The sequence below is a fragment of the Crocodylus porosus genome, unplaced genomic scaffold (genome assembly GCF_001723895.1).
Source record: "Crocodylus porosus isolate Cpor-Errol unplaced genomic scaffold, CroPor_comp1, whole genome shotgun sequence".
Lineage (NCBI taxonomy): Eukaryota > Metazoa > Chordata > Crocodylia > Crocodylidae > Crocodylus > Crocodylus porosus.
The window spans coordinates 64,753,159-64,760,460 of NW_017728947.1; positions in this window are offsets into that span (position 1 = coordinate 64,753,159).

Consider the following 7,302-nt stretch of genomic DNA (forward strand, 5'->3'; position numbering starts at 1 on the left):
AGCCCGAGCGGGACACCCGCCGCTTGTTTACACCGGAAGCCGGCGCCCGTGCCAGTGGCCGGGAGCCAGCAATAAAAATGGCTGGCCACCGGCACACATAGTCTCTCCTGCCATAAAAACTGGGTGCGTCTTATGGTCAGGTGCGTCTTATGGTCCGAAAAATACGGTAGTTAATGTGCTACCCTGCCCTACCTTCCACACAATGTAATTGTGTCATAGTTACAAGAGAAGCTTCACCTGAGTCCCTCCTTGTTTCATTGAAGGAACTCCCAGGCTGGATGCAGACATGCAGGCATGTGTGGTTTGTGGTTTGGCAAATATCTGCAGGTTGCCTTGAGGCAGGGGTTCCACGTGCCTCAGCACGGGGCCTCTGCTGTAGAGCCCCATGCACTGAGGCATATGGAGATGGGGGAGCAGCCATCCCAGGGGTGTTAAGCTTTCTGTTTCACCAGACCTGGGTTTTACCCACAGTTCTACCCTGTAACAATCATGCTTAAACTCAGCCGGCCTGACTGGGCTCAGAACCTGAAAGTCTTGTTTCGAGAGCTGTGAGTAATGGTTGTTACAGTGATCTGCAGCAATCTTCAGATTAAACAACAGTTTTAATAATAGCAAAAACAGAAAAGGGAAAACATTATTAACAAAATAAACAGTGTGTATTTAAAACCATCTTACATCAAGCTTACTACCATCATCTTCTGAAACTTTAAACCTTTCTCCTTCAGACCCAAGTAGTATCACTATGTTAGTCTGTTTCCCTGCAAAATCCTCCACAGCTTCTTCCCCCTCACTCTGTAGAGAGCAACTTTGTTTAATACCCTTCTGATCTCTAAGTTCCCAGACTTAGCAAAATAGGCTTTGTAACTTTGCTAGTGTCTGGAGCAGCATCTTTACAGTTTATTAGTCCAGGCCTGGTCTCTTAATGACCCCCACTGGAGGTTACTTATCTGTTTTGGCTTTCTGCTATTTTCCTAATAGCACTTCTTTTAATAAAAAGAAAATATGTGTCCCAGCAAATGTTCCAACAAACCAATATACTTTTACAGTATTCATAATTATTACAGAGACACACTTTATACACACTCCACACACTTTACAAAGCGTGTTTTACATACACTAATACTATAGGGGAGGTCACAATTCTCAGTCCAGGATGCATAGCTGTAGTGGTAGAGAGAGTTCCCAAAAGTCCCCTTGATTCCATGTACCCTAAGGGCTTAAATGGCTTTCAATGTAACGCAAACAGCTGGGGTTCCTAATCCCAGGGCATCCCTACATTGTACAGTCTGTTCTAGTGTAAAGATGTATGAGCTGGCCTAAAGTGAGCTAAATGGAAGCAGGCTAACTACATACAGTACCATCAAGTTTGACACTGGCTAATTTACACTGCTCTGTGCCTGCTTCAGGGTGCCCAAGTTAGCTCAGTTGAAGCTAGTTTAAATTATATCAGCCTCCAATACTCTCATTGGCTTGAGAGGCAAGTCATAGCAACCGCAGTGGCATATGCTTTGTTCCCTGCTCTAACTCCTGCATTCTTTCTTTGCCAGGGCTTACCAAGAAGGGGTCAGCAGAAGAATACTAATGTTTGCATCAACTGAATTCTTCCCCAGCTCCTAAGCTATTTATGGCCTTGTGTAGTACACTGTACCTCCTTAAAAACATATACAAAGAGGAAAGAAAATTAAAAATATAAAAGCATCATTTTTCAAGACAGCATGAAATAAAAAATAGAGATGTAGTAGAAAAGTAGAGATATGAAGGTAGAGAACTGGTCTCCCATTCTGAAGACTTATGCATGTCATTACGTTGAACTGTACAAGTTCTGTCACTGCATTCAAGCTCTGAGTCCCCTGGAAGGCAAAACTCTCATTGCCTTCAGAGAAAACAGGTTCAGAACTAGAGTTGTTTATGTTTTATAACCAAAAGCTCTGCAGGGTGTCTCTGTATACAGTGCTACACTATCTATCCAGTAGTGGGCTCTGCATACTGTAAATTCAGAGGCAACAAGTACTTTCTGGGTGTTCCAAACATTAGTTTTTCAGGCTAGAACCATGGGATCTCATAACCTACTATACTGATAGATCATTATATTGTTATAGCTTCTGGAAAATTTAAAAGACATATATTCTAAGCAAAAATAATGGTTACAACCTCTTTACATAGCTCTTAACATAGTTTCTAGGGATAGACTTCAGTATACTTCATGGATTTCTTCAGTCTTCCAGAGAAATTTCCTCCCAAAGCCAATAAAAGACTGATCTGCAGAGTATTTTAAATGAGTCCAGCTACTTTCTCAATGCTCTGTTGCACTGTTTTCCTGCTGTCAAAATTCAGTTTTGTCATATTTACTGCTTGCAAACCACTTGCCCTTTACCCTCCACTTGAAGCTATCCTATCTAGCCCTTGGTTTTCCAGTCTCTACTCTGCCTAGCCTTCCTTCCACATCCAGTTCTGAGACTGCTGTATCCTTCTCACAGGCAACTATTGGTTCTCTGCACTACTTCAGGATGTTATTTCCTTTTCCTGTTCTTTCAGCATACTGCCTAGATGTTTGAGTAACAAAGTGCCCTCTACTGGTTGCATCCTTTTCTTTGAATAGGGTCAAGGTTTGGGGATGGTACCTAATACAAATTCAAATTTTCAGCTTTACCAGCTACTGAAAAGCATATTGGTTTGACAAAGGAAAAGGATAGTCATGTTTCTGAAAACTAATTATGCCTTTCAAACACGTTTAGAAACAAGAGAAATTAGGAGCAACTCACATCTTAAATATTAAACATTTCTTCAATCACGTCAAATAAACTAACAAATACAAGTTATATGTAAAGTCATCTAAAATAACTTCTGGGTCCAGCTTCAAGTGTTCTTCATTTTAGAACCAAAAGTATCAAGTTTTGATTGTTTGGGACTTGGCTGGCAGTGAAGTTGGAGACTCCACTGAGAACAAGATTGGGCCTTATGTTTCTTTCATTAGTGCGGGGTATTTCCCTTCCTTGTAACAAAAAGATATTCTTTTCCTGTTATATAGAATATGACAGCTTCCAATAATCCTTATATAAAACTAGTACCTCTTAAACAAAAACCCAGGCAACATAATAGAAAATAGTTTTGATCCTTATCCAAGGTGATGAGGATGTCATAGGCAGTTGTTTAGTGCCAAAGGATAGCTGGGACTCCAGAAAATGTTTATCTGAAAGACTTAAGGTTGTGAACCTTACAAATAAGCTACCTTTAAAGTCTCATGACCTCTCTTTTACTTCCACTTCCTCATTAATGTAATTTCCTCCTCTAGTAACCTTTTTTAAAAAGTCTTTAACCTAAATATTTTAGAAATTACTTAGTGGTAAATCTTACCTTCTCCCCTTCCTCAGGTATTCATTGCCCAAACAGCAGCAATACCATTATGATTTCAGTACTTGTGTGAAGAAGACTGGACAATTTCCAAAACTTTAAATGTCACATACCGTTTAATCCATAGTGGCTTTTTCTAGCAATAAAAAGAGGAAGAATTTGAGAGAAGCAAGTCAGAAAGTGGACATGTAGCCATTAGTTTGTGATGATTTGGCCAAATAAGCAGTAGCTGAAACTCTCTACGTAAGGAGGAATGAAAAGGAAAAAAACTATTCTAACCACCTAGGAAGTAGGAAGATCCTTTTCTCCCTGCAGTCTCCACAGCAATCTCATTTAAAAATCTAATTTATTTGGGCTTTGCTGAAGAGACCAGGACTTCAGCATCTGCCCTTATCCCTTTATTGTTTGTACAAATATGGAGTGGTATTTTAACCTATCCTTGAGCATGTCTACATGAGATGCTACAAGCACAGTAGAATTCTTCCACTGCACATTAGCATCACAAAAAAAAGCAGGTGCCCAACCTAAGGCACAGCAGTGCTAATTATGGTGCATTAATGAACGTGTAGATGTGCACATTGTTCCAGAAAGTAGCTGAGATGCTGCTTCTCCATGTCAGTGAGAGCGTCTACATGTGCTATTACTATGCATGAATAAACTACAGAGGTTGTTGCTCCAGAGTTTATTGCTTCCAGGCATGCCATTTGAACTTGCATCTGGGAGCAGTTTTCTTCAGATCAATAAACTCCATAGTTTATTCATACGTAGCACATGGAGCTGGGTCAGAGCAGCCTCAGCTGGCAGGGGACCCCGGAGGTCAGCCTGCCATGCCAGGGCTGCTCCCCTTGGCTTACGGTGTTGGGGCACAAGGGAGATCCAGTGTGGGACTAGCCAGCAGGGTTCAGTGTGGGACAAGCCAACCCCTGCACTGAAGCACCCTCATGCCTTCGCCAGCGCTTCCAGCATTCACTCATGTGCTGCTGCAAAAGTTTTTAATTGGCAGCAGGATAGCACTTGTATTTACAAGTACTAACCTACTGCAGAGTAAATTGAACTAGTTCAGCCTGATAGGGGCATATGTATAGACACCGAGACATTTTACTGTGCAGCTAATTAGACAACTGTGCAGTAAATGTCTCGTGTAGATTTCCCCAGTGAAAACAGACCCATTCCTGGTTGACATGTGTCTTTCTATAGAGGCCAAGAGAGAGTCTACTGTTAGTTATCTACTGGCGTAACCCTCAAATTCAGAGGCAACTCCTAGAGCCCATTGTTGTATAGCAGTTCACAGTCTTGTCGTAACAGAAATAGAGATAACCAGCCCTTCTGTGTCTCCAGACAACATATATATATTTCTGGTTCTTTCCAAACACTGGGCCTCATCTTCCTGTGACTAAAACCAGAGTAAAACCGGGAGTAATTCCTTTGGCGCCAATGGAGTTACAATGGCGTCAAGATAACTTGAGAGAAGAAATAGGATACATTACTTTCCAGCAACTGCTGCTGATTCTATGCTTCCTCCCAGTGATATCCAACAGAAGAGCTTCTGTGAAACATCTACTACAATATAAAACCTGTCTCCCTTACAACATAAAGTTTAGTTAATTTTCAACTGTCTTTCCAAACTGCCATAGTATCTTCTGATTTTAAGTGTGGTGTAATAGAGTGAGTTAGGGTAAAGTTATACATTACGTTTATACAATTTGACATTTGTGGAATGTACAGTGGAATGTTAACAGGTAAATACTATAGCAAGGTCAATTTTTACCTTTTCATGCATCCTAAATATAAGTCATTTTTCAGGAAAATTTTAGCATCCTTCAGCTATCGCCTAAACAGCCTAGTCCAACTCCTATTGAAGACATCATTTGATCATGTTTAAAATTAAATATATTAAACTAAATGTATTAATTGTATTTGAGTCATAAAGAAATTAAATCAGCCTACCTGCTTTGTCTTTCTGAGGTCAAACTGACATAAGGTTTATACCTGCTTGTGCGTAAGTAAAATTACTTTGAAGTACTCCAGAAGTGGGAATATTTCCAAGGTTTCCTTACCCTTTTGTACAGTACCACACTAGCTGGCAGGAAGCAAATTGTCCAGCATAGCTAGAAAGCAAAATCATTTTTTACATCGGAGAGCATCAACAAAACCTTAGCTGTAAATGAATATTCTCGTGTTCCAGCAAAAGAAGGGAGGGGATTGGCAATAAACCTGCCTGCCATCCCTTGATATTAAATCTCCTTTTGGGACATAGGACATCTTGCTAATGCCAAGAGATATTGCATACATTTTTTCAATAGCACTAGTCAGTCTAGCCCAATCTATCACAGACCATATAATAGACATATATAAGAGCATATAATGGACTGAAATCAATGAAAATTTGATATTTCAATGGGAAAAGGATCAAAAAAAAAAGTTGCCCAAAAAATCAGACTATAGTCTATATTTTAATCGCTGAAGGATATTAGGTCACCTTTCCTGTTTTGGTGCCCTTGTAAGAAGTATTGCTTTTCACTTTCATTTAATTTTCTTAAATCCCTTTTTTTTTTTTTTACCAACAGATTGGTATTAACCTCTTGAATATACTGGGAGGAAGGGAAGGGAAGTATTTTTCAATGTGTATGGCAGAGATGATAAAGTTATTTCTTATCCATGTATTTGCACACTACAGTACTTTTGATTATTTGATGTAGGCCACTGAATGAATTGTACCTTATATTTTAGAACTTATTCTATTTTCCAAAGTCCCAGTCCTGGAAACACAAAATGTTCTTAATTTTAAGCCTATGAAAAATCCTACTGATGTGTGCTGTATTCTGTATCCTTAATGTTTAAACACCTCCACATGTTTGCTGAATCTGGGCCTTACAGTGGCAAAGACAAAGCTCCATGCCTCCATGTAGAGTTTACATCCAAATATAGTTATAACATAATCACATTTGCTTAGAGAACCTACCACACTGCTGAATGTTACGAATCTTTTTAGTAGAGAGAAAACTCTATAATCAACACACTCCCTACCTTTCAGGGAAACCACATGAAAAGAAAATGCAGTTAGATAAATTAAACCCCAAAGAAGAACTCTCAGCGCTGGATGCAGATCTATAATATACATATAATTTGAAAGCCATTGTATATACATTATGTATACTTGGTAACTCAATGGCAGTTCTGAGTATAAAACCTGTCGAGCTGAGATCTTGGAGTAAAATCACAAAACCATGCAGGTTAATGAGAATTTTACCCTGGATATCAATGAGGCCTAAATTTTACCTTTGAAGCATAAACAGAAATTGATATCAACTTATTTAATTAGTCATCCACTTAAAATTAGGCAGATGATTAGGTAACTACCTGCATTGTGACTTTATTCTATACCAATGGAAAGTAATATTAAAAAGCCCGCTGATTCAATAGTGTAGGTTTAGGCCACTGAGACTTATAGCCCTGACCCAGGGTCTGCAGAAGAGATGTAAAACTATTTGTAAAGCATGCTGCTGCTAGCATCTTATTATAAAATATGCACATCTTAATACAACTATTTTCTTTGCATCATTATGTCAAACTGATGGGAAATTTGATTAGATTCTGAATAGGAATACTCAGAGATTATTATTTCTAATACATTAACCCAAGAAAAAATAGTGGATGGTATAATACTAAAAAACAACCACCCCAAATCAATAAATAGGAAACTGAAAAATAGAAGACTATTTTAAGCATTAAAAAAATAAAATCACAAACCAAATTGGAAATTTAATTTTTGCTGTGACAATAAGCAAACTCAGTGTTGTGAAATGTAAAACAAAAACTTTCTCATTTATAGATTTCATAGACATTAGGGCTGGAAGGGACCTCGGGAGATCATTGAGTCCAGCCCCCTGCCCAAAGGGCAGGAAGTCAGCTGGGGTCATAGGATCCCAGCAAGATAAGCATCCATTTTAC